Genomic DNA, 27,044 nt, shown 5'->3' on the forward strand with positions numbered 1-27,044 from the left:
TGTTTTCTGGCTATTCTGTGAATTTGCTGTGGTTGCCAACCTAGTCTGGGCCAGCATACGTAAGAGGTGTGGCAGTGTTAGGCAGTTTTAGTTTCTGCCAAGCATGGTGCTGCACATTATGCACAATTATGCCTAAATTGGTAACATCTGCCCAAAGAGCATTGTTCTGCAAGTCTTTAGTTCAATCAGAGGAGAATAAGACAGGCACTGCTTTGGTCTCATGAGGTGGAGACAAAGGTGAGTCAGGAAGTAAGCTTCTGCAACTCCTTCACCAATGATCACGAGATATGGATCATGACTAAACAAATGAGATCCTGGATATAGGCCGCTGAAATGAGCCTTTCTAACCCACAACATGCTGACAGCAGCATTGCTACGCAGAAAATAAAAGATGGGGTACGATTTCATTGCAATCAGTACATACAGCACAAGCAGTAAAGGGTTAATTTTTTCCATTATGTCCAGCAATAGTGACTTGTGGAGACCAAAAAGATGAATATTCCCTGTAGTAGGTTCACATCCAGGTCCAGAGTACCAGAGTTTGTTTGGAAGTGACCTTGACCACCTCAAAAAAATGGGTTTCAGTCCAGTAGTTTATAAATGTCTATTACTTCACACAGACACAGTGCATCTCTGAGTTCAGATAAAGTGGCATATCTTTTGGGATGAACTCTCTCCAGTTTGCAAGGCATTGTCCAGGACTGCAATCATATTTAATGATGTCAACTACCAACAGACATCCAAAGGTGAGCACACAAAGAGAATCCAGGTGCTCTTAGTCGTGTCAGACTTTCCTTATTGGTCATAGTTTCAGTCATCTCTCACACAGGAGCTCACAGATATCTCACAAGAACATCAGCTCCTACGCGGGCCATGTGGATTCAATTCTTGGCTATTTAGAGCGGAAAGTCTCCACAGGGCGACTGGATAGAAGTCAAAATTAAAGCACAGCACACGTAGTTGATCTCTGTGCTAATTAGCAGTTACAAGTCTCTTCGGTCCGCAGTTTAACAGTGTACAGTAAACACAGAAGCTCTTTGTTGCTCCCCCCCTGATTGATTGGCGCTTATTGCCTGTCATGGTGTTACTGGGCATGTGAGAGACCAAATTTGTCCTTTTGCAGCGCTTCAAAGGGCCTCTGTTCATTAAGGGTCTCTTTTAGGAAAGAGCAGTGAGGTGTAAATAAGACTATATTCAGATCAGAAACTACTCAGTGACAAAGACAAGAAAAAACATTGGCTCACCATCTCCTCTGAAATATCCACGAACTCTAAAGGACCTTGCTTTTTTTTCAGCTTTGCAATTACCTTTCTATAACCTTTAGACCTCTGCTCTGAAGCAGCTGTTTACTGTCAAATTCAAAACAACTCCTGCAAGTTCCTCTAATCTACACCAGGCTTCATTCTTGTTCCCAGAGGTAGAAGGGAACAGAATCAGTGTGTGATCTTCCTCTTTTTCTATTACAGGACACCAAGAAACAGACATCCATCTCTCAGTCTTGCTTCAACCTGGAGAGGGGATATCTGTGCTACTTCTGCCCTTCTGTGCCTCAGTTGTGGCCATGTGCTGTTCCCTCTGATATATTTGTATCCATTGATGCCTCTTTGCTCCTTCATCTCTAGTGTCTCAATCTCTCTAGCCTGTCTCTCTAATGGCTGTACCACCCCAAGATTTCTTTTTCTGTAATTTTCCTCCCAACCATTCAGGGATAGACATTAGTAAATATTTTCCAGTCCACAATAAGAATGAACTTTGTATCTATACTTTATTAAGTAGTTTTAGAGGCTGGAGACAGGAATGCAGTAAACTTGGATGGGTTCGATGATGCGTAACTAGTAAGTACCTCCTCATTTGATGTTTGGCTGGAGACAGACGTATCTGCCATGAATGAATGGGCTACACAGAGCAGTCCTTGTTCCTGCCAGTCTGTGTATAAGCTCTTTTTCCCCCTTTTCCTTAACTTCATATTCCTGTAAGGGGCCTCCCATATATGCTGTGAAATGTGTTCTGGGTCAGTGGGAAACAAAATGGTAAAACCAAAAGAGATTTTTAGAGATGGAACAAGTGCTCTCTTTGCACTGTCCTAATTTTTTAATGCAGACCTTGCAAATTTTTCACAATTTTTCACTTCAGATTGTAATGGAAGGTTTTGAAGAAGCCAAAATGGAAGAATAGCGCAGTCAAATCTGACACACAAATCGAGCAACTAATTGAAGGCACGCAGTCAAGGCAAAGCGACTGCATTGCTTTTGACACTGATTTCAAATACAGAAGTGATTGTTACTTCAGCAATCAAGATAATATAAACCTTGGCAACAAAATAGGGGCTAAGAGGATTAATCTAAACTACTCGATAGTATTACTCTCATGTCCTCACAGTGTTTTCTTCTTCTACTGTGTAATATACCTGCTGCATTGTGTATTGAAATCGTGACCTAAGAGGATTGCATGCTGGAGCTGTGGAGAGATTTCTCTGCCAACCTCCAGTTTGAGTCCAGAAAGTCTGCATTCCACCATTTCTGCAACTCCACTAATCCTTCAAGTCTAAAGAAGAAACTACAAGTATTGGAAACTCGTTTCTATTAATTTTTCTGGCATTCCTCCCATGTCAAATGTTGGCTGTAAGGTTTATACCAAATAGCCCAGGCACAGAAACAGGTCAAATTGTCTGTCAGTCAGTATATTTATAGCTGCAGGGTTAATGTTTTTACATTTATGTAGCATTCAGGGCTGTACGTTAGAGGCTGAAGTCGTTTTTGGAAGTGTTGAGGCATTTCAGAGGATTCCAGGAAACTCTAATGTTACTAAATATGTGTCACTAAGGTGTTGAGGTTTTACATGAAGCCTCATTTTGGACTGAAAATTACTGAGAGTGGCAACATTTGTTCTGTGGTTTCATAAGGTTTATAAGAATTTTCTCAGATTAAATGTCATTTAGTCTGAGAAAGGTGGCATGGTACATTCTTGTGCCACGGAAAGGTGGGTCAGGTGTTGCAGAACTGGTAAGTGCACTTCTAAAAAATATATTTTTAATTTAAAAAAAGCTTTTTTCTGGTGTAATAAACACTAAACAATTTTTTTTAAAACAAAGGGGATTGTGGGATCTCAGTTGTGAAGTCTTTATGTTTTTGGTTACCTGGAGAAAGCTTACAAACCTTTCCTTCAAGGTATTTTGTGGATAGTAAAGCATGCATATGGAGAACCTGGGTCATATTCAAAGACTGTTCAGTCAAAGCAAGAACTGTGTTTAAGGCAACACCTCAAACACACATATTTTATGCATGACATCATGAAAAAAAGCTAAAGAAATTAGTCAAAATAACAAAAAAGGGGAATTCAAATATCTGGTTCATCCTTAGTTTGCAATTTCCGGATGCTTGAAGTTGCCACATTCATCCGTTTAAACAATTCTATGCAAGTATAGAAAACTTGGAAATGCTTAACCATCACACTACACAGGAGCTAGACAGGTTCTATGTCCAGTAATGAGCCCATTTTACTGTGAGATGTGTGCATCTACCCAAAAACAAAAGAAAAACACCCTGTGAAGATGTCATCATCCACAAAGAACTATGTCCTCATAGCAACATGAGCTGAAAGGTCACGCATAGAAGAAGCCACTTCTCCAAAAAAAAACCCCATAAAAACACAAATCATAGTCTGCCAATGCAAATATTTTATTTTTGGAAACATGTCCTGTGATCTGATTAACCTAAAATTGAAGTGCTTGGTCATAAGAACCAAGGTTACGTTTGGAAGAAAAAGAGGGAAGCTTGCAAGCCTGAGGTCACAACCCTCCCGTACTTGACAAGTACGGGAAGGCTGTGTGTGCGTCTTGGTGCACGAGGAACTGATGTGCTTCACTAAACAGATGGTATCATGATGAAAGAACACTATGTGGAAATACATATGCAACATCTCATTTGCTCTCAAAGCCAGCAGCCTTGAAAACAAGTGGGTCTTGAGCAAGCGGCCAACAACCTAAGTCAGTTTACACTACTAAATACTGTGGAAATACGTATGTGTCAACTTGTTAATGTGAAGAAAGCTGCAAGTAAGTTTCTACATTATTCTGGCCTAAATAGGCTATTTTGAAAATCTTTACACAAAATAAGAACATGGGTAATAGCTGTGGATTGAGCTGTTTAGCCATGACTTCATTCAAATTTTACTTTGGGATGGCAAGCTGTACCAGCTAAGATGTTGGTGAAAAAGAACTTTGTAGACATGAACTCAACTGATCTCAATTTCCAGTGTTTGTGGTCTCTTGGTGACAGAGACTGTTTCTCGCCACATTCACCTCCGGAAAGAGTGAAACAATGACTGGAAGAGTCATACTGCCCTCCTTTATTAACTAGGGAGTAGAAACTGCCCAGTTTAACATTAGTCAGACCTCATTGCTTCCTCTTTTGTTTCCCAATGAGCCACTACTTGGATAATTCATTCTTGTTCCTGTAACGGAACACTTCTGACAAAATGAAGGGAATCATGCAGGTATGATGAGATTCAACCTGATGTCACTGGTGATATCATATGGGAAGTTGCGGTTGAGTAGTCATTGCACTTAAGGTTGATGGGAGGATGGGTAATTCCCTTTTACAAGAGTTTTACAATTCTGGTGTATGACAGGAATCCATCTGGTATTATTTCACTGGAAAGGTTGGTGGATGAACTATTTTGGACAAACGTTCCCATTTTTCCATTTTCTCCTAATGAGTACCAGATTTAACAGTTTTCTTTTCTCAGACTAAAAGAAAGAGATTTTAGAAAGTCTTTAATGCAACTTTTAATGCACTGCAAGCAAAACATATAAACTGCATGTACGTTTCAACTCTTAATTCAAGAAATTCCTCAGAAAATTGCTATCCCTCTGCCTCTCACTGTGTTTGCCTCTAAACAGCAGAGTGGTTAAGTGACTCCATTAGAATGCTGATTTTCCCTGAGAAATGGTCTCATAAACAACTGGAGGGCACAGCGGGGACTGGGCAAACAATGAACAATGTGTGTGAGAATGAGTAATTTCACATACCACAAAATACTAAAGGATTACTCCTGTATAACACAAAGCAACCTACAAATAAGCTGAAGAGGAACCTTTATTAAACAGTAGTGCGTAGATGCTTACGTTATCACTTGAACCTGAAACCCCCAGATCTGCACAGCAGGGCTGCTTGATTCACAAAGCTAAACTTTAGACATAATGAGAGCATTATGCATGTATGGAAGCACATTAGTCATGAAAAAGCGTACTTTTCTAAAGCAATTGTTGTCTCGAAGATCATAAAGATAATGAGTGACTGCAATAAGCCGTTGGATGCCGAAAACTACTTTCCTTGATTTGTTCTCCAAAGTAGGATTTCCATGAATATATGCTAAATGCTACAAATGAGGCTGTGATTTAATAGGGGGAAATGGTTTATAGTAAAGTTATTTATCAGGGAGACAGAAATGAGTAATTAAATCTGCAAATATTACTCAAACTAACGTGAAATTTACAAAACAGAAATAAAAAATGTCTAGTTGTTTTTTTAAATAAGAAAAATCTGCACAACAGTTCAGCAAACAACCTTCAAAATCATTTACCTTTCTAAACAATAATCCAAAGGTTGCATATAATTTCTCTTGTACTTTTTATATTAATAGATTAAATAGCTCTAAAAACATGATATTTACATTTGAATAATATGAAATTACAGAATGATTTGGTTGCTTTTCTAAAAAAGAAACAGAAAAGAAAAAAATATCCCAAATGTTGGTAAATAAAGCATGATTATGATGGGTATAACTATGTAATCTATATGGTGAATATATGGTGAATTATTTTTATTTTGGATCCATAGAATAAACAGCGTCAGTAAACAAATTCAGTGGTATTTTTAAGAGTTAGCACAGAGTATTATATCTTTTATGGTTCTGCTCTTTCCAGAGCAATTCAAGCATGACAGATGTCGATTGATGTACTGCAATAAAACTTGATTTTAGTCCCAATGCACTTTTATTTGTGGTAATTTTCACTTCAACTCATGTTGGGTTTCAACAATTTCTTAATTCTAAGCATTTGCTTTGTGCAAATTCACAGCGCGTGAAGCTATTTTGTGAACTTCACAAGAAGAAAGTGAACAATAGACCAACAACGGTGCCAACATTGTATTTATTGTAAAGATCTGAGTTCTCTTTGAGCCTGGCAGCTTTCTAAATAAATATACTACCGATGTAAATCATTCAAATTTGTGCTGTCTGGCAAAATAGTGACACAAAATGAGATGAAATAAACAACATTAGCCAGCTGTTGGGACATTTTGTGAAGTAGAGGACTGAAAGCAGGCAAGGTCTGCAGGGCAGGTAGGTGAAGGTAAATCATTTCTATTGAAACCAAACAAAGGTGGCTGCTAGGCACAGTGTCCACAAACACACTACAGAATGATAGACTGATCATGTTAGCAATTAAAAACAGGACTTGAAATGGGAGATCACTGAATGTAAACAGGATCTGTTTCCAATACTTTATTCTATGTACCCATTTTATGTTATTACTTTTATTGGCACTGTATCATTGTTTGAAAGAATATCACCAGTCTTAGTTCCTCTGTTGTTCTTGTTAGAATGGGATTTATTTGTAGGACTGTCGGGCATTCTTTTATCCAACTATTGTGATTTCTAAATCAAAACAAATATCATTCCTTCAGTTCCAATGTTGAACATTGTACTTTTTGAATGGCCTTAAATGGAGACAAATAGCTCAAAAATATTCAAACTTAACACATTCTGCCTTTCCGTTGTTTTATAAAGCTAAAGTAAGTCATCCTGAAAAACAGTTTTCAAAGTAAAAGACCATTTCCTTTTCACACTTTTATCAATATATTATTATTATTATTATTATTATTATTGAATTTCAGCATTTATAAATAATATATTAAGCTGGGAACAGTCAAAAAGCAAAATGAAACATATGATCTCTAGTTGATTGTTTGTTTTGGAACCTGCCATATGTTTTGAAGAATATTTTTTTGTCTATACCAGAAAACTTAATGCCCAGGCAAATGTTAGAGGAGCAATTAAGAGGAAGTGATGTAATATTTAAACTGGAAAAGAACATCAACATTACATCCTCATTTTTCAGTCATTTTCACTGAAAATACACTTCAGTCTGTTCCTGATAAAGAGAAATTGATGTTGATGTTTTTTTTTTTTTACATACTATGAAAATCCCTTTATAACTCTTACATAATTTTAGATGGAAAGACAATGCTGAGCCTTTTCAAGATGGATTGTTCCCTGCAATCGTTTGCTCATAAGGGAGAGTGCTTGGTCACATAGATCATAAATATAACACGGTTGGCCAAAAAGTGAATGGAAAAGCTTCCTTTGGTATTTGTGAGCAAGTATCCCAGGTTGGAGCTCAGAAGCTCAGTGAACTCAAAACTGAACTTCATAATACTTTTTCAATTTCTGCTTCTTTCCAGTGGAAAAATATTTAATTATATGGAAAAAATACATTGCTAGTTTTCTTTCAACGCAACATAATCATTGGCTAGAAATGTAAAATTAAAAGTTTTAAAAATAAACATGAGAAAAAAATTAGTCAACATCACTTCAAGCTATGGTAGTATCTGTTAATGCAGATCCCAGATCATAGCATTAGTTTGCTTTCATAAAGTATTTTTTATTAAAATGAGACATCAAGACTCTAATATATTAAGTAAAAATCAAATACAAATGTGAAAAATATTCAGCTTTCTGTAAATCTACATGGTTAGCTTTTTGTAAATATTATATTTGTAGGACATGTTGTTTTTTTAAAATGTTCTTACTAAGAGCAAAGTGGAACTGAAATCAAATTTATTGTTTGTGTGCATGTACTTTGGGAATAAGCCCTTTTAAATCCTCAACTGTCAAAGCGAGTACAACATATCCCTCATTGTGGTAAAAGATGATGCATAGTTGATACTTGAGGTGGACGATTTTAAAATTGGATACAAAACAACCAAAAAATTACAAAGGGTACAAAACAGCAAAAGAACCAAATGATCAGAAACCCATAGCCACGCTGATCGTAAATATTAAATAGTCCCAGTTAAAGGTATCTTGTTTTGTTTTTCTTTGTCATGTTTCAGCATAGTTTTGATTGGTGACTAAAAACGTGGACTTTACCGATAACAGGTACGATAATTTCTTCAATGAATTTAATACTGAAGTCAAAGACATGTTGAAGTTTTTGGAGTCGATGTTTCCTTCAGACAGGAAAAGATTATGACAACTTGTCCTTCGGCTTGGCTTCCCAGATCATAAATGTTTTGCCAAGATTAGCAGAAGCTTCTTGAGATGTGGTCACTCCTTACGTAACCTGCTGAAGAAGCTCCCTTAGTTCATCATTTGATACATTCGTTGTTGCGCTTTTTTGCCAAAAACCTCAAGTTCTTGGTCCTTCGTATTCCTCTTTTCTTCTGCTCATCCAAAACTAGCGAACACCACAGCTGGCAGATATTAAAAATTACATAATCATAGTTGACTCTATTTATCTCTAGGCACGGATAGCCGAGATTAAAGCTTTTAGCACCTGCCAGTCAAATGGTCAAAGACGCTTTTAGATACGTTTTATTAATATAGTTTACGAGCATGAATGCATCTCGGAGCGACTTGAAAAGATGTTTATTCGAATTCGCAGCGCTCAACACAACTGAAGCCCAGGAGGGCCTTCGTGTAACACTGCTACGGTTAATCAGGGGCCAACAATTCCCAAAGACAGCTAAAGTCTAGTTGGCTTTATAACTCTCACATGTACCAGGGAAAAAAAGGTGACCCCTACCAATCTGCTGAGTCTATATGAATACACGCCTCATTATTCCATTAAGTTGCAGCTCAGCCATGTAATATTCTTACGCAGCTTCACTAAAGTGTCAAATATGCTTTTTAATAGACTGTTATGCAACGCAAAACCAAATTTACGGGCTTGTTATGATAGGTTTGATACGCGGCGCAAGATGTAGCTCCGGGCAGAAAGCCCCGTTCCTTCTCATGCTTGAAATTATGTGAGGCATTTGGAAAAAGGAACCAAAATGTGTCCCGGGTGGATCCAGAGTGAGAAAGGAGTATAAACTCTTACTTTGGAAAAACACAGAGCAAAAGTTACTCGATTCGGAGAGGAGCACAACAGATGGCAAGTTACCTCTCAGGGGTAAACACGGAGCAGATCAATGATATTAATCTGCTCGCCTAATCCCACAAAGTAGTCATCAAACTTCTATGAGACCAATTGAGTGCTGTGTACATGATAACTGATCAGTTAAAAGGATAAGTAGCATCCTTTCCTGCATGAAACTATGTAAACAAGCGTGAATGTGACGTCAGAACCAGGAAGCCCATCACAGTCAGGGAAGAGCTGTTCTTCTGTCACGTGTAAACACAGTTATGCAATCGTTTGGCTTTGGATGGCAAAAGGATAAAGGCAACGTTGCAAATCTCACTCCTCTCTACGTCAGCACAAGATCCAAGTCACAGTCAAGACATGGAGAGCTAAGCAATCAGAGATGGAGCCACTGCAGTTGCCAAGGAAGACAATAGTGCTGCTAAACCACAGGTTGAGATTGAACACAAACAAATGAGGCAGAGGGAGCCCAACGATTACGTCGGCCTACAAAGTGCAAGAACTGTGAGAGTCAGTGACAGAGTGGATGGACTAAGAGGAATGATTTTCCACATTCTGCTTTTTTCCGACTCATTTAAGTCGTGTGCTCCAGTGCTTGTGGTGTACCTTGGTTGTCTGTACATTCTGGAGCTTTCCCCCAGTCTAGAACCTAACAGATTGTTGGCTCCTATTCTGGCTCTTTCAAACACTCTGCACATCTCCTCCATGCTGTCCAAGTCACATATTTTATCTCCACATGCTCCATCTTGGAAAGAGGAAGATAGTGTTTTCTCTCCTCATGCAAAGAATGACGCTCACCAAGGTAAGCTTTCAACGGCCAATAAAACAGGAGCATTTAAGGTTTGCTGTATTTACCGATGAAGCTAACAGATGACGGCAAAAATATTATAATGAAGATGGCATTATTTAATGTTTTCCAAATAATGTATCTGATGTTTAGAGCCATTAGGCACCAGGTTTTGTTACAGTGAATTATTTTTAATTGTTGGTTGTCAAAATGGGTACAAAATGTCTGAGGTAGATATGAATTGGTTAATGGTTGGTATGAAATGTCCCTTTGGTAAATAAATGTCAAAAACCAAACAATCAAAACTGGAGAGCATGAAAATGAAATCATTTTATGCTGTCTATTACATTATTTATAATTTAAAATTTTGGGCAGGAAAATAATGCAAAGGCTTGAAATCAAAAGTTTTCTCTAGACTACAAGCCAAGATCTGAATGAGCGCCACTCAGCAATTAGTGCAAATTGTTCATCTCTTTGTGCTATTCATCAAACTGCTAGCTGCCTTTGCACACAAGCTCAGAATAACACTTTTCTACACGCAACTCGGCCGGCGACGCCGACTGTCGAGGCCGTGTTTCCTTTCCTGTAAGCCACAGAGTCCCGAGGCGAGGCCCACCTCCCCAACAGCCAGGTCCAAGAATGCAAGGTGCAAGGGCAGCAATTTCCCCCTCTCCAGCGGCTGTCCTAACACGCCACACACAGAGGTTGTCATTATGGCTGGAGAACATTCCCACTTTGGAACGTTAGAGGGGGAAAAAAAGAAATGTAATGAGGCTCAGTTTAGATAGAATCTAAAGATTTTTAGTTCACTAGCTGAAATATGTAGCAACGCTATAACCTTTGAATGACATAGCCGGTGATACACTACACTATGTGTCTAAATATAATTCATTTTTTCATTGTTGTGTTTGTCCAGGTGCATAGCACCAGACGATGAGGCATTGGGAGGAAATTCAAAGGGGCTTACGGGGGGTCTTGTTTCTAAGATAACACAAAAACACAATTAACCCCTATGACACATGAGAAGCACTTCCTGAGCCTCAGCTATACTAACAGTTTTCCCTGCCAGACAGCACTAGTGAGGGGTTCTATTGTAAAAAGGTGTGTTTATTTTAGCACAGGCTCACCTATTGAATTGGACCTCTCTCCATCCTTGCACTGCACACAGAAAGAAGAGATTTTGCAGATGAAACCTTAAACACATTCCAAATCACATTTGTCTGTGGAAAAAAATAAAGTACAAAATCCACCTTGACCTCCCCAACCCCAAAGAAGCCAAATGTTATTTTGGCAAATTTGAAAATGGCAATTGTTTCTGCACATTCCTGAAAAAGTGCTACAAAATAAACAAGGGGGCCATAACATTTCATTCAGCGGAGTTGGAGTGGGTGCAAGAAAAACAAGCACATGCCAGCTAGAATATGGGCAGCAGGTAGAAAACAGGCCTTTGCTACTTGCTGTAACAGATGGCTTCACTCTTTGCAGGTCTCAATTTTATTGTTATAAGAATAAAACGGGCATAAAAATGTAAATAAAAGGCAACCAAGTTGAGTACCTGATGATCATATCCAGCAATCACTTCGAAGTGTGATTCTGCAGGGGATGTAGTGAAAAGTGAATATGTTTTTAAAGGAGCAGTTCAGATTTTTGAGTTCATGTTCTCTCTTGTCTTCACTTAGTGTTCACATTACTCCTGGAGGTTGTGTAGGATTTATAATTTATGCTATTACCAGTAAGATATCAAAGGTTGCAGTGATGCACTTTGCTTTGCTACTTAATTTTATGTAACAAGTAAGATTTTTTTTGTAATTTACTGGTTTGAAATTAGAGACATGACCTTGCTAAGCTTCTTGTTGTGGTGTTAAGAGCTGCATATTTATTTAGTCGAAATAAACTTGAGGCAGTTCACTATCCACTAAAAATGTGCCTATTTGTTGATTTTTTTTCTATAGCAGATCTTAACCATTCAGGAGAAAATGCAACTCCAGCTGAAATACCTCAGCGCAAAACTACTTGACTGGTTTTATTGGCTGATGTTTGCAAAGCAACCAATCCAGAAGCACCATTTGTCTTCTTCGCACTGATTGGCTGTACATTAAGCGGAGACAAGGCAGACTGTAGATATTGTTAAAGTAGGCAGTTACAAGCCTTTCTTGGGCAGGTTTCATATGTTTGGGAATTTATACTATTTGGCGTCTGTGGACCCTAACACTCGTGAACACTGGGAGTTCACTATGCATAAACCACAATGATGTTTTTGAGATTAGAGTTATTTTAAAATGGCACAAGTCTGCTTGGTAATGGTTCCTCTTGGGCTATTCATTAACTTCATGATTCTGGTCTAACAGACCCGGTTTTATGTAAAATGAAGGAACCGTTAGAGTCATTTACTGTCGAGAAGATATTGCTGCCTTTAACATTTCACCATAACCTCACTTGAAACATTTGAACTCTTAATCCTGTACCTTCTTATTGATTTCCTCACAAATCTGAATTTAATTCACTGTGGCATATTTATTTGATCCAATATGTTTTGTATGAAACGTCACAATGTTGTTGTTAAAGGCAGGATAGTTCAGCATCATCTAACTTTTATTACATGTGGCTGCACATCTATTTTTCCTCTAAATTGCACCTACTGACCTTCTTAGACACCAAACCGACTGTTTGTGGCTGACTGTGGTGTGTAGTGTGTAATCAAAGATGTGTCCTGTGGAACAGATAAGTGCCCACCAACACATGCAAGTGTGTCTTAATCTGTGTGTGCAAGTAGTGTGTGCTAGTTTTACTCAGCTCCATCTGTTTTTGTGCATGTGTTTTTGGGGGGTTTTTTTACAATAGGAACAGATGGGGAGATGAGGCAACAGCCAAACAGCTGGGTTTACACCCTGCACGTTTGGTCGAGGCTTCAACACCACATGTCAGCAGAAACAGCTGGAGGTGTCACCACTGAGATCAGCCAACTTCTGCGTACATCCACCTGGAGGAACAAATGCTGTTACGGAAAAAAAGCGATAAATAGTTTGTCCATAGCACCTTATGCAAAATATAATTTAGAGATTGGGTTGAACCCCAAACACCAAGCTCATCTGCAGAACATGTGACTGGGAAGAATGAAGCACTTAAGATGAAGATTAACAGTAAATGATTTTCCTTAAAGGTAAGGGGGCCGACCGTGGCGCTTCACCACATACAGTGGGAGGGAAATAGTGTGAGACGTCCAGACTGGGTTCATCCTCCCCTCTTCTTAACTCTGTGGTTGCAATTTCCCCTTCTTTATTGTAAGCTGAGACCAGGCATCTCGTACAAAAACACTCCATCTGTGGGCTCGGAACGCACTTTGACGTCAAAAGGGTTTTCCCATGAGGCCATGGGGTCCCTTCTCAGCAGGGCCTGCCCACGTCAACAGAAGTAAGAGCCCCCAACCTGTCCCACAACTGTCCGATTACTGTTATTCCCTGGATTTATGGATTAAACTCCTATGGGATAAGGATTACGTCTCCACACACCAGTTAACAGATGTAGGTCTCTGTTATTGTTACATTTTATTTCACTTATGGACTCAATTATCTATATAACAGACACTGTGGTTTGGTATTAACAGTGTTCATCTGGAAGAACGCTGTGAACAACCCGTAGCTATCAATATTCATTTGTGTTTAAATTCATACATTGTTTTTCCTTTAACATATACTCACAGGCCACTTTATTAAATACATTTTGCTAGTACAGGTCTCCATTTTACCTTGAGAACTGCCTTAACTCTGTGTGATATAGCAGCAATGAAGTGTCAAAGGCATTCATATTGAGATGATAATGTTGTGTAGTTACTACAGATTTATCAGCTGCACATCCATAATGTAAAGACATGTAAAGTTGCATTTAGTGACTTTTTGAAATGTCTTCAGGATATAGACAGGACCATTTTGAAAAAAGGTTTTCAGAAACCTTCCAGTTGATAATGGGCCAAACAAAACTTGTTTTTTATATACTGTGAAACAACAAACCATAACAGAGGGCTGCATAGATTAAAACCATCCTAAATGAAAATGTGGACAAGGTTTTGTAGTACCAATATATTGGATTTGTTTTTCAGAAACTATTGCTTCTTTTATTCTTTTCTGTTTAAGTTTAACAAGACTAGTAAAACCTTTTGTTAACTTTATCCAGGATGTTCTTAACCAGAATTGGCCCCGGCCCATGGACTGCGGTGTCCCTGGTGACCACAGTGGAGCCCAGACCCTCAGTGCCTAGCGGGGAACAAAACAACAGCGCAGGGTAATTTATTTGGCTAAATATTCATCCTTTTTGTAGTAAACTATTAAACACGAATGTAGTTTGATCATTCATCAATCTGTTTGATGTCTCAAGGGACATACACACATTTCTCTACACTGAATTGTGCAGAGAAATAGGCCTTGATTTTTGGTCTAATCAGGTGGATCAGCTCTGTTCAAAATTTCTCAATAGTTTTCTAAACAACCTCTTGTTTTCACTGTTTTCACACTGTGATTATCTTAAATGTCTCTCCTAGCACTGACTCTGCCTCCTGTTAGCTTAGACCCTCCTCCTTCACACACCTGGAACACACACACACTCCTCCCTCTTGTTCTCTGTGGAGTTCTTGGAAGAGGCACCGGGAAAATGTGGACACAGTGTATACTTCGAAACCACCAGCAGCCCACTGCCCCTGTGTATTTCAAACTGGTAGAAATACTATGGGGATCCCATTAAAGCCAACTGGTTTTCAAACCTTTTCATATCCATCTTCATTGACCATATTATTTTTAAGTCTCCGGTATATTCTTCATCCTAGTTCCTGAGTTTTCATGACTTGCTTTAAGGGGTTTGTTTTCGACCAATGTGAAGAAGCTCTATTATAAATGCATAAAATATATTAAGTAGTTACCTATTTGCATAAGTTATGAAACGTTTTGCTTCCCCACATTTTTTGGATGCATAAAATCCCTGCAAATGCGACACAATTTAACAGTAGTTTCTTATAAAGATGAATCCCATCAACAAAGTGTGACAAATGATAGATTAAAGCAATCTCTGGTGACTACATGGTGATGGTAAAATCCTGATATGGACGTCTTTATGAGGTTTTCTATGGGCTTCACTGCCTTTATTCAACCAAAGGAAATATTGATCATGAAACAAGACAACTAATCTTATTACATAAGGTTTTATATTGGAAGGTGTACAAAGAAGATCAAAGATGGCTTTTGGAAACAAAAAACATCTAGCATCGTTATTTAAATGCTATAAAAATCTCAATTGAAATATGACAGACAGAAAAATCTTAGGGAAGGAGAGGAAAATCTTCTATGGCACGCAGGCAGAAAGGTTTCAGATTCTTGCTGTCTGCATTAGCCAAACACTGGCTTTCTCAAATCACTATTTTCAGTCACATTTTCTACATTTATGGATATTTTTCTGAATGCATCATCATTCTTACATCTGGCATAAACAGCAGGGTCTTGCTCCTGAAGGAACTATCAAGGAAAGCTCAGTATCAGAGTTGCTATAGAGAACTACAGACCGTGTAAGGGATGAAACCACACTGCCCCCTGCTGACATGGGGAAGAACATCTAATAAACAAGACCACTGGTACTATGAAGGTTTCATATAAATGTATTAAATACCCCTCCTAATCGACAGCTTGCTTTCGACTTTAAACAAATTCAAGGACATCCAGTGCTAGCATCCTCCTTTCTACTTTAGTCTTATTTTACATGGCATGTAAAATCATCACAGCTGGTTTTTGGCATCACTTTCTATTTCTTTAGACTGAACTAAAATGTGAGAAATTTTAACCCCTTTGAATTATTCTAGAGCATACAAAGCTGTAAAGAAACATTGAGTATAAGAGCAAAGAGGGGTTAAAGCAAATAAGCACAATATTATTTTACAAATATTTTTTCACTTCTTGTGATCTTTACCATGACAAAAATGGAGGAAAAGTTAGACATGTGGTTTGAAAAAGCCCTATAATCTCTTTGAAGTTAATTTATAAAGAGTGGAAAAGAATGTTTCCCACATTGTTTAACGCTTCTTCAATCAATTATCTTGATGCTTTCATGTTTGACTTTGACAATTCATACCAGATCTATTGTACATGCAGAAAGTACAACTCCAGCCGCTGCTGCTTTCTTGAACAATGCTCGGTTTCACACCAACGGCAGCGAGGCGCTCCTCACCAGTTAACATCACCACAATAACCACTAACACCATGGAAGCTCGATACACACTCCACACCCAAAATAAAAGATTACACATTGCATCTGCAAACACACGGCTCCGTGCAAAAGTCCTAATTGTTTCATTCAACTCTGTGTGGACAAGTCTTATAAAAAACCTAAATTCATTGGGGGTTTTTTTTTACAGCTGGCTCATTATCTGGAAACATGAAGACTTTTCATTTTATGGTAATGAAGTTTGTTGCCACTTCAGGCACTTTGATTTGGATAAGTTGTTCAAAAGCAGTTTTTTTTTCTTTTACATAAAAGTTGGGATAAAAAGGATCTTTCACCATGAAGCTAGTGTCAATCACCCATATGGGAGCCATAGCTGCTCCTTATGCAAACCAGCTTTTTTAAATACAACTACTCCTCTTAAATTTTAGTCTGCCCATTCATTCTCTCCATCTAACTTTCCTTTCCTCTCTGTTCCTCCATACCTCTCCGACCAGAGGGTGAGTGGGTTGGATGTGACTGTTAGACTCATAACAAGCCAGACAAGGAAGCCTGTGGACAAGTCCCTGCTGCGTCGCCCACTTTCTGATGACTTTACAATGTGACAAAACCACTCATCCTTGTTTTAGTGAGAGGAAACTTGTGTGGTGACATGCTGAGAAGCAGCCAATGACAAGAGATGAAATATGCTCAGAGTAATGTCGTGAAGGAGATGACGACTACTTAAATTCAATTTGGAGCAGTCTGGGTACGATTCGTGTAAATCTGTATTTCTGACTCTCCCGTTGACTGAGACGCAACAAGAAGGTCCAGGAAGCCAAGCAGCAGGTCGAACTTCCTTCCTTTTGGAAAACCCGTCATCACATGGACTCACTGACGAGCTGAGCAGGCATCAGGAGCCGCTGAAGCCACCCTGTATGTTTTATGTCTATTTGTGTGTAGATATTGGTTTCCATGTTGGAGATCATGGACATCTGTTACCCTAATAAACATTTTGTTGCCAAATGAAGGCCCTTTCACTGCTCTGTTAAACTTCAAATGAATTAAAATACACTCTAGATTGTGTTTTGTGCCCTCCAAAAGGTTATTTATTTCTGTTTTATGAAATAAAGATTATATTAACCCACAAAATGTGGAAATAAAATATATTTAGTTATGTTGGCCCTTTAATATAAAATAAATTTCAAGCAATGTTTCATGTGCATCACAAGAAACTACATATTTTACTTATATTGTTATTTTTTGCATTTTTATTTTTTATTCACACCTTTAAAACAAAATCCAAACACCTAAATGAAACTTTTACTTTTAAACTCCATAACTGCAATGAAAAACTGTACAACACTGCAGGGGTCTTGCTGTGGTCAAGCCCACAAGTGTACAGAGTATCCCAAGGACAGCAGATTGTAGATCTCTCTGTCTGCCTTGATTTGTGCAGTGCAGGGATTTTGTTGTGAAAAAAAGAAATAAATAACTGAGCTCTCTTAAATTCGACTCAGCAAAAATCCAATTCGGCATTTCCTTCACGGTTCAAGAGGAGTTCTCTTTCTCCTGCTCGACTTCCAGCCCATATGTGGGACTTTTTTGGGTCATGGCTATGAAAATCCGGTCTGAATGTGATGGAACTTGGCCAGCTGACCCGCTTTCCATCTGTTTAGATGTTGTGGTCGTCATAAGTGCAGCAAACCTGATTGCCATTTTCTTCAACTTCATGAACTCAACGACCTCCTCTTGGAGCTAAGCTGAGCACATTATCAACTCATTTATGAGAAAGTGATTCCCCGGAGAAGGCGATGTTCTCCAGATATGTGGTTCCCTCCTCTCGCAAGTCTTCCACCGTTTATACCACACTGATGAAGATTGATTTGTCTGCTTGGACTTAAATGAGCTCCTGGTCTGGCCGAGTTGTTTCACATCAAGACTCAGTCCAACAGTTTGTGTCTTTGCAGAGTTTTCTTTGCCTTGTGGATATAATCAGAATAAGGAATGTTTTTTTTCCAAATCCAAACGGCACTGTGGGTAGTTTATGCCTGATCATCAGTCACTAACAGGATGGTGACCTATTGACCGTAAGTTAGTAGGTTAGGCTGTTATCTGCACCACAGAGGGAGCGGGTCTTGATCTGGCAGAAAAGGCAGATGAAGGGTCTGTTTCTCTTAAAAATATTTCAATTCAGTCACCCAGAATTCATCCCTTCCACATCATCTCCAGCCGGGGATACCCGTCTCCAGAGTCCATGTCAAGAGAGAACTCCTTCAAGATTTCATGAGAGTTTTGACTAAGACAGACATGGCGGTCACATTAACGCAAGCGAGACTGAGCAGAACTCAGCAGTCTGTCTCCTGCGCTGACACAAAACTCTCATGTTGCCAAGGCTCATTACAGGCTAAAGCAGAGGCAGCAGCAGATCAAGGGAACTCCTCGGTGGGTTAATTTCCTTAACTAACCAAATCTCCTACAGAAAACTGATCGGCTTTCACTCCATCTAGACTCTGCAGCCACAGAGCCTACTGCTGAATTCCACATCTTCGCTTTGAAGTCGTGGAAATCAAAGTGAATGTCACTGGAGGAACAATACCTTAAAAAGGCATTCATAAGGGAGATAAGGTTATCGAATGAACTGCAATTTCCTCGTGAAAGAGATACTCCAGCATAATCCTTTGAATGATGCCCCTGTACTGTTTTAAGGAGACATACAGTATTAAGCCCCGTTCTCACAAGTTCATATCATCCTGAGGTCTTAATGAAATTCTATTTAATACAACAGGATTACTAAAAAAGCCCATCTTCAGAGCTGCTCATCTCGCAGTGGATTAAAGGTAAGTACACTGACACTTCACTCTCTCCCACAAAGTGTGTTACCTTGCTTTTTGAGGTATTTTGTGGGGGGTGGATGCAGAATCACAGGGGGATGGAGACTCTTTAAGTTTGTTTCCACCACTGATAATCTGGTACCAAACCCTTTGAGCAACCTGTTCACCCCTTCACTCTGAAATGGTACTATAGAGAGAACCACTGAAAGGAAGGAAACAAATATCTCTGAAGAAGAGACGAGCAGAACTAGTGTGTTTACGGGGTTAAATACGTCTTAACAGCATTCAGCATTTATTTATATTATCTATGTCACAAACTAAACTTGGTTTCATGATCTGAAACATTTAAGAGTGTCAAAACAGCCAACACAGAAGAAACCTGTAAGGAGGTAATTACCAGCTCTGCTTCAATGTTTATTTCTGCACAAACACTAAACAATATTAGATTTTCTGTGTCCTGTTCTTCTGACAGTGTAGGTACGATATTACCTCAGAGAGTGAAGCAAAATGATAAAATAATTTAAAGTAAATAGGATGGCATGGTGGGTGGTGCTTTTCTCAAAATTATTTTAACTTTAAAGGCCGGTTGCTGAGTCACAGTCCAGTTCTCGCATTTCCTGTGAGGAGTCAGGAACTTGTTTTATATAACCCTATTATATATTTTATAGCTTCTTTGTGTGAATTCATTTCCTGGTTCCACACCCATCCACTCCCACCACTGGTCAGGACAACTCGTGCCCAAGGGTCAGTTCAGCCTCCACCTGACGGCTCACAGGGCTTTCATGCTTTGTCGTAATTGCGGCAACCAACTTCCTGCATGACATGCAGGAATTAGTCATTACCGTGTGAGAAACGAAAGGAAGTCAGGGTGTGTTTGGGGTGGAAACATGACATCCGACTTCCTTTAGCATTGAGACAAGGCAACATGTTGTCCTCCTGCATCATTGTCACCCCATGACAAACTTAACTCTGTTTTCCGGTGGTCAGCATTGGGCTTTTGATAAGGTTGATTAATTAACAATGTAGGAATGAAAATAGGAAAGGGCAGAGTAAGAATAGAGCTGAAATGAACGGACAATAAGAAGTTAAATTTATACTAAGAGATATTAGTTTCCTCTCTGGGCTCTGAAAGCGTCTGATCTGGAGCTCAACTTTCAGACAGTAAACAACACGTCCCCAAAATGGGTCAGCCTTCTCTTTAAATCAGAGCTTGCTTCAGATGATTAGTGTTTTATTAGTAAAGGCAAAAATCTGCTGATCATAGTCTCCCTTAAAAGACTAAAATCCAAAACTTCTTAAATGTTACTCTCTTTTTTATTCTTTTAAAAACATAAAACAGTAATATTTCATTGAAAGTGAAAAGTTTGGCAGCTCTTTGTTTAAGAGCTCGAGAAGTGCCAGAGCTGGGATTTAAGAATTTCCAAAGGAATGGCCTAAAATGGGGAACATGTCGGTGTTGTTAATGATTAAAACTGAAATTTCAAAGAGGAAAGCACCACAATTTGAGCGCGGTGTTCCATCAACACTTTTGAGATCCAGATAGTAACATGAACCAAAAGCTTTTATAGCACTTATGCTAACGGATGGCCGGTTTTGCAGACAGCCAAAGTTTGCAGTGGCTGAGATTTAAACTCTTTCTAAAAAGGCAATAGGAAATTTAATTTGTGCCAAAGCTAACAGCTGATGCTCTGATTTTTCATAAGCTTTCTTGCATTGTGTTCCTAAGTCGGTTTTCTGCATGATGCAAGCAGAAGAGGACGAACTGGGTCACTGTCCTGCTGGAAGGGTTAGTCGTAGTGTTACCTTAGCAGTTGCATTAAGTCCTTACATCACCAAATCCACTGCATCCAGCAGGATTATGCTTTGGGTTGTTTTCTAGGAGTTGATGCTTTAGCATATCAAGAAATTGTTGATGATTTCATGCTCCTGTCTTTGTGGGAACAATTTTGGAATGGCTCTTTCTTGTTCCAGCATGACTGTGCATCATTATTTATGGAGCTCACACAAAGCCACAATTACATGGCTGAGGAAGAAATGTCACTGGCCTACACAGAGTCCTGACTCCAACCTAACAGGATATCTTTGAACTGAATGAGAGTGGTGAATGTGAGTACCAGGCTTTCTTATCCAACATCAGTGTCTGACCTCAAAAATTGCTTCTGGAAAAAATATCAAAAATACTCTTAAACATTCCTGAACATTGAGGGCCACTCTGTTAACACTTCAAAGGGTGATGCAACATCATGTTAAACTCTAGCTATGGGATGTAACTAAAGCATATATATTTACCAATGTAGCACACATGAAAGTTTGTGCACTTACTCTGAAAAAATGGTTTTGTAAGATAACACAACTGTACTGTTTTTCTTTATAGCCAAGTTATTAGTAACAAGTTTTACATCATTGGAAAAATGTTTCTGATCACATAAAAGTTTAATAAGAAATATTAGCCTATCCAAATGACACTGAGGACATCTCATAGTTATTGTTTGTCCACAGCCACAAGGTTCTTGGACATTGTTCTGCTTGCCCTTGCAGCTGAAAATGAGTAAATCTACTGAGATAGGCAGAAATAGCATCCATGTGGTGCTTATCTGTGGCAAAAGCAAACAATGAAGCCATGAAAAGCAACAGAGATTATGATCTTTGTTGACAATAACAACAACCCAGAGGGTAACTCCACTAATGGTAAAGACCTTAGTTTCAACTTTGATCATCTAATCGGTGACCTAATGCACCAAGATCACTTCGTCATGCTCCAAGTGGTGATACAAGATAACATTGCAAGGAAAACTTTTGGGTTCTCTACGTCTGCTGTGTGGCATGTTACTGCAGAAGGCCCAAAACAGCCAAGGTGTTGACAGCCCTCCACCTTCTTGGCATGTGCTATATGGCAGAGGGCTCTACGCCAGCTCTACTGCACATTCTGTCCCGTAAGTGATGTCAGAGAGAGTGGCACCGCTGGGAAACAGCAACTCCGTAACAACCGGGAAGCTAAGAAAGAGCCACCTGTTGCTTAATGTCACTCAACTCACTAAAAGGGCTGGTTTCTTGCACCAAGTGGCCACTCATTTTATATGAAACGTGACAGTACAGAGGAGTCCAGTCTGCAGCTTCAGCATTTTACTTGTTACAACTCATATCCCAAGGACATTTTCTGTTCTTTATTTTAGCTTTATTTAAGCTCTGTGCCAACAACCAAGGAGGCTTGGGAATTGAATGGTCCACACAGAGATGAGGTTCTTCAAGATTCCTCAAGTTGCACAAATCCAAAACAAAGGGAACTGCTGCCTTTTTAAGTTCTGATAGGTTCAGAAAGAGGGTCTCTTGTGTGGTGTAATTTGAGCTTCAAAACTTGGACGGGACATGAAGTTATAACTCCTCCACAACAATCAACCTGGTGGTAATTATCCTTGATGCAACCCAGGAGTCTAGTAGCTGTAAGAGATGATGATGATGATACAAAATACAGACAGCACACACACACACTATGAAAATATGATACACCCCACCTACACACACATGCACACAGGCCCTCAAACGCACTTTCCCTGAGTCAAAGAGCTCAAGTTTGATTCATGACGGCATTGAGGAGGAAGAGAAGGGAGGTCACTTTCACCCATCAGTCAAAGGTGATGAGAGGAACAGCTGTCAGTAGCTTCCGTTTTGGCTTTGTAAATCCTGCTTTTTGTTAGCAGGAAAAGGCTCGACTACTCCTAGGTGGGGTGACGATAAAGAGCAGCCGAAGTAACACCTCGAAGATGCAATGATTTTTATTGAACCACATTTCTACTCTACTAATTAACTCACTTCCTGACCCATTTGTTGGCAGTTCTGGGTGGGGGTGCTTCATGTGGAGGATGCGCTGGGTGGGGATATCGGAGGCGTACTCAGCTGTTTTGGCACTGGATAGCAAGGCTATTCCTTTTTTCCCTTCCTCTTCCTATGGTTTTTATAGCCTATTTACTGCAGGGCCTGAAAGATCTGCACTCAACATTTTGACATAGATACCTGCAAGAAAGTAAACTCCAGCAGGGCTTCAAGGTTGGACCGGATAAGCCAGAAGGCTTGCACATTCTAGGAGAATTTAACACACGTATGTTGCCTGTTAAGTACTGAATGCTACTCAGGTCTGGTTGTGCTTAAAAACGGTGGCCCAGGCAGTTTGAGGTCAGTGATGGACTTAACTATATCTATCAGCAACTTAGATGAAAAAAAATGGATTGTTATATTGAAATTGCCTTAAAATCATGCAAACATGAAATCTGTTAACAACTTTGCTGGTTAAAACACAGTGCCATGTCCCCAACAAATGTTTTCTGGTTTTACCGTTTTGTCAAACTTAAATTATCTTTAAACATTTTTGTTAACATCTAAAAAAAATTTACAATAAGTAGATTTCAAATAATAATTTCATTTTTTAGAGGGATGACCAATCTGATCCTTTGTCTCCCTTATTAAATCCTGAATTAATCACATGAACGCTGAGGCCTGATTTCTGATTTATCCTGTAAAATCCAATTGAGCTCATTAATTGAATAAAAGTCATATCACCTGAATAACTTCAAGTTCACTGTTTGGAGACTGCTTCATTCTCTAAATCTCAACACACCATAGCATTTAGCAGTAGAACAGCAGATTAACATCATGTATGTACAGTTGATAAATCAGGAGTAACATGTGATGTTATCATGTCAATATGCACTAAAACTGACACCTTGTCAAATTTAGGCTATGACGGAATAAGGACCTTTAAAGGCAAAATAAATCTACTGGAAAGTGTGAAAAAAAACAACTGTGACATTTAAGCATATTTTTGTGTTTAATTTGATTCAAAGTAGTCTGAATTACCTATCCTTTTTTTAAAGTGCCTGCAAAAAGCCTTTAACTGGACTTTAAAAGCACAGTAATAACGGTGATTTGTTGTTGTAGTAAAAGGCTGAAAGCTAGCTATTGGCAAACTAGCAAGCAAACTGCCAGTTTAATTGATTTTAAAGCTCAGGCAGAATCAGAAACCAGATGAAAAGTTGGCACAACTGCAAAAGTTACCACACATCTTTCTATGAGTCTAAAATAGTTCTAGGTACTACTTATTGTGTGCATAGCTTAAAAACCTCTTCCTTTTTAAGTCCATTGTCTTGCATCAAATCATTCAAATGTGCAGAATCAGCATCCGGTTCTCTTCAAACAAAGCTTATAAAATGCCAGTGAGTTATTATGCAGCACATCTGAAACACATTAAAGAATTAGCTGAGCAGGGAGATGATTCCTTTAACAAGTTATGGTACAATCTTAGAGCACATGCAAGGTAAAGGTACCACACACATTGAGCTGCAACACTCTATTCATTAAAGACCGCTTTTACTGTATTTTAGTTTCATTAGGCTGACTTTTCATGGATCGGTGCACAGTAATAGAGTCTTAATGTTGTCTGTGAAAATATAGTTCTCCCAGTTTGAAAGCAGCAAAGCTAAAGTCCTTGATTTGCACATGTGGAGCATGGTTTATGACATCGCTGAATAAGATGCAACGTGGAACATGTGGTGAAGATATTAAATGGTCAATAATGATGCAGAAGTTTACATAAAACAGCTGCATATAGAACTTTTATTGTAGTCAGAATGAGTTTAAGTCATCGCTGGAGGGTAACTTTCATTGTTGAGCATGGCCACCCAGCCTTCGAACTGAAGAACATTATAGTATCCCACATAAAGTCTGTTGATATGTACCTGAAGCCATTTCACATGTGAGGTTTCTAATCCTTGCTGGGGATTACTAAACATTTTCCAGATTTATGAAATCCTTATTTTTATCATCATGTAACAAACGATATCCCAACCAGCCTAATGTTATACGAAAAAGTAATTCCCTCCCATGTTACAATTAAAATGACCTAATCAACCATGTTCTATGGAAATCTGAGGTCATCTCCTCTAATCACATTCATAATTGGGAAATTCAACATCAGTAGAATCAAGAAATCACTTAAATAAAGTCTATCTGACAACATGACAGCAAAAATCCTCTAGGATGTATAATCATTAGTCTTTTACCTTAAATCACAGCATATCTGGGTTATGCAGCTGAACTTAGTCAAAGTCCAGACCTTAAACTGTCCATCCAATGTCTTAAACCCTTCCAATGTGGCTGAAATAAAATCTATCCAACACAATTCAACATTGATGTAAAAGACTGTTGTTGCTTATTATGACACATTAGTTTGCATTTTCACAGTCAGACAGGTTTTGATGGTAATATTGGTTATTAATATGGGTGCTGATCTTGGAAAATATAGTTTTAGTCCACAAGCCTGAATGGTAAAAGAGTTTGACAAAAGAACTCTTATTGTAGTCAGAATGAGTACAATAAAAAGTTTGAGAGAGTATAATAGAAAGTAAAACAGAAAGTTTTATCTGAATCACATGAGAGTGCTGATAGAGTAAGAAAAAAGTCAAATAAGAGCAAAAGTCGAATCCATGCCCCGAAAATCACGCTGTGATTGTTGTCAAAACAGTGGATCTCCATGTGTCCTATAAGACTTCATGCATGAGTGCAATAGGGAGGGGGGAGAACTATGTGTGGCATATCTGTGTTTGTGGGTCAGCAGGGGTGTGTATGTGTGTGGCCCAATGTCTCCCAGTCCATTTTGTGTTAGTTTTCCTTTTGACATCTTGGTATTGGTAAAGTGTGGCATTCTGCAGGTGTCAGGCTCCGTATACTTCAGAACAGGTTATGGGTTTGACTTTGATTAGCCACAGTGTCTGGGCCCAATAAGGCCTTGGTGTGTTTGTGCAATGATTCACCACTACCTCTCTGTGCCAAATTCTCATAAATCAACATTCATGGTTGTACATTAGGCTGTCCAAGAAAAGCCAGAGACGAGACTTTTTGCATTTTACAATGAATAAAATAAAACATTACCTGTCAGGCTAATTAATGGAGCTGTTTCTTCAAGCTCCACATATGGATGCATTTTACTGACTGTTTTGCACAAGTGCAAAAATAGAAAGAGAAACTGGTGCACAAAAACGTTTTGTATTCCTATAAACTTTCTTTTCATGATGGCTCAAAGCCAAACCAACGTCTGTGGAAGGGGAGAAACGTGGCTGGACCTGAAGTCCATCGATCAAATTATTAGATAGACTAAATTGCCAGGTAGTTTGGAATTTAATTTAAACACAGTTGTCTTCAGGTGTTTACATGTACGCATATTGACCATGAATGTCCTTCATTTTGCATGATGCAACCAAGCCAATCACTGATTTATAACAACTATGCATTCTGCACATACTAATATTTGATTAGAAATTCTTTAGCAAACTAACAAGCTTCTAATTTGTTTTTCCATTTAAATTAAGTCTGCCTCACAGCCAGCTAGAATTAACCCAGAAGCTTGTTGATGACAACACATAGGGTACTGTTGCAACTTTTGAAGGGACAGACTACCAAATATCAGTTAAGATGTAAGATTTTAGTTAAACTCATATGCATTGATAACAGAAAATCAAAAAATGAAAAGTGGTGAATGGAGTTCTTGTTTTTTGTTCTACCATAAAAAGAAAAAGGTAATCACCAAGGGCCAGAATGAATGAGATTCATTCCAGTGAAGAGTTTATTCAAGCTTTCAATCAGCGATAACCTGGGCAAATTTAGAGTATTATTAAGCTTTCTCAAAACTTGATAAACTGGCGAAGAACATTTAGTCATTGTCCATTTACTTTCCACAATTTCCAACTGGTTTGTCTATAAGAGCAAAATGTTTAATGACTTCTTTGCAGTTAAATACAGTATGGTAGTTTTCTGCACCCAGTAATTTATCAATAATTTATTCAATAGATGTAGACTCTGAGGTGTTTGTTCAGGATGCTTTCTATTTGATCGCATTGTTTAAGTGTCTGTGTATCTCAGTGGATGAATACCTCCTCCTTGAATCCACACTAAACCTCTTTTGAGAGGAGTAATTATTCCTGTCAGAGAGATTATGTGTTTGCTCCACACGTTAGTGTCATCAAAACCGAAAAATACAAACAGGATCACATGTTTTTGGGGAGTTAAGGGGTTTTTAAAAAAAAACTTTTCTCCCTCTAATATGTGCCAACCA

The sequence above is a fragment of the Xiphophorus hellerii genome, chromosome 24 (assembly GCF_003331165.1).
Source record: "Xiphophorus hellerii strain 12219 chromosome 24, Xiphophorus_hellerii-4.1, whole genome shotgun sequence".
Lineage (NCBI taxonomy): Eukaryota > Metazoa > Chordata > Actinopteri > Cyprinodontiformes > Poeciliidae > Xiphophorus > Xiphophorus hellerii.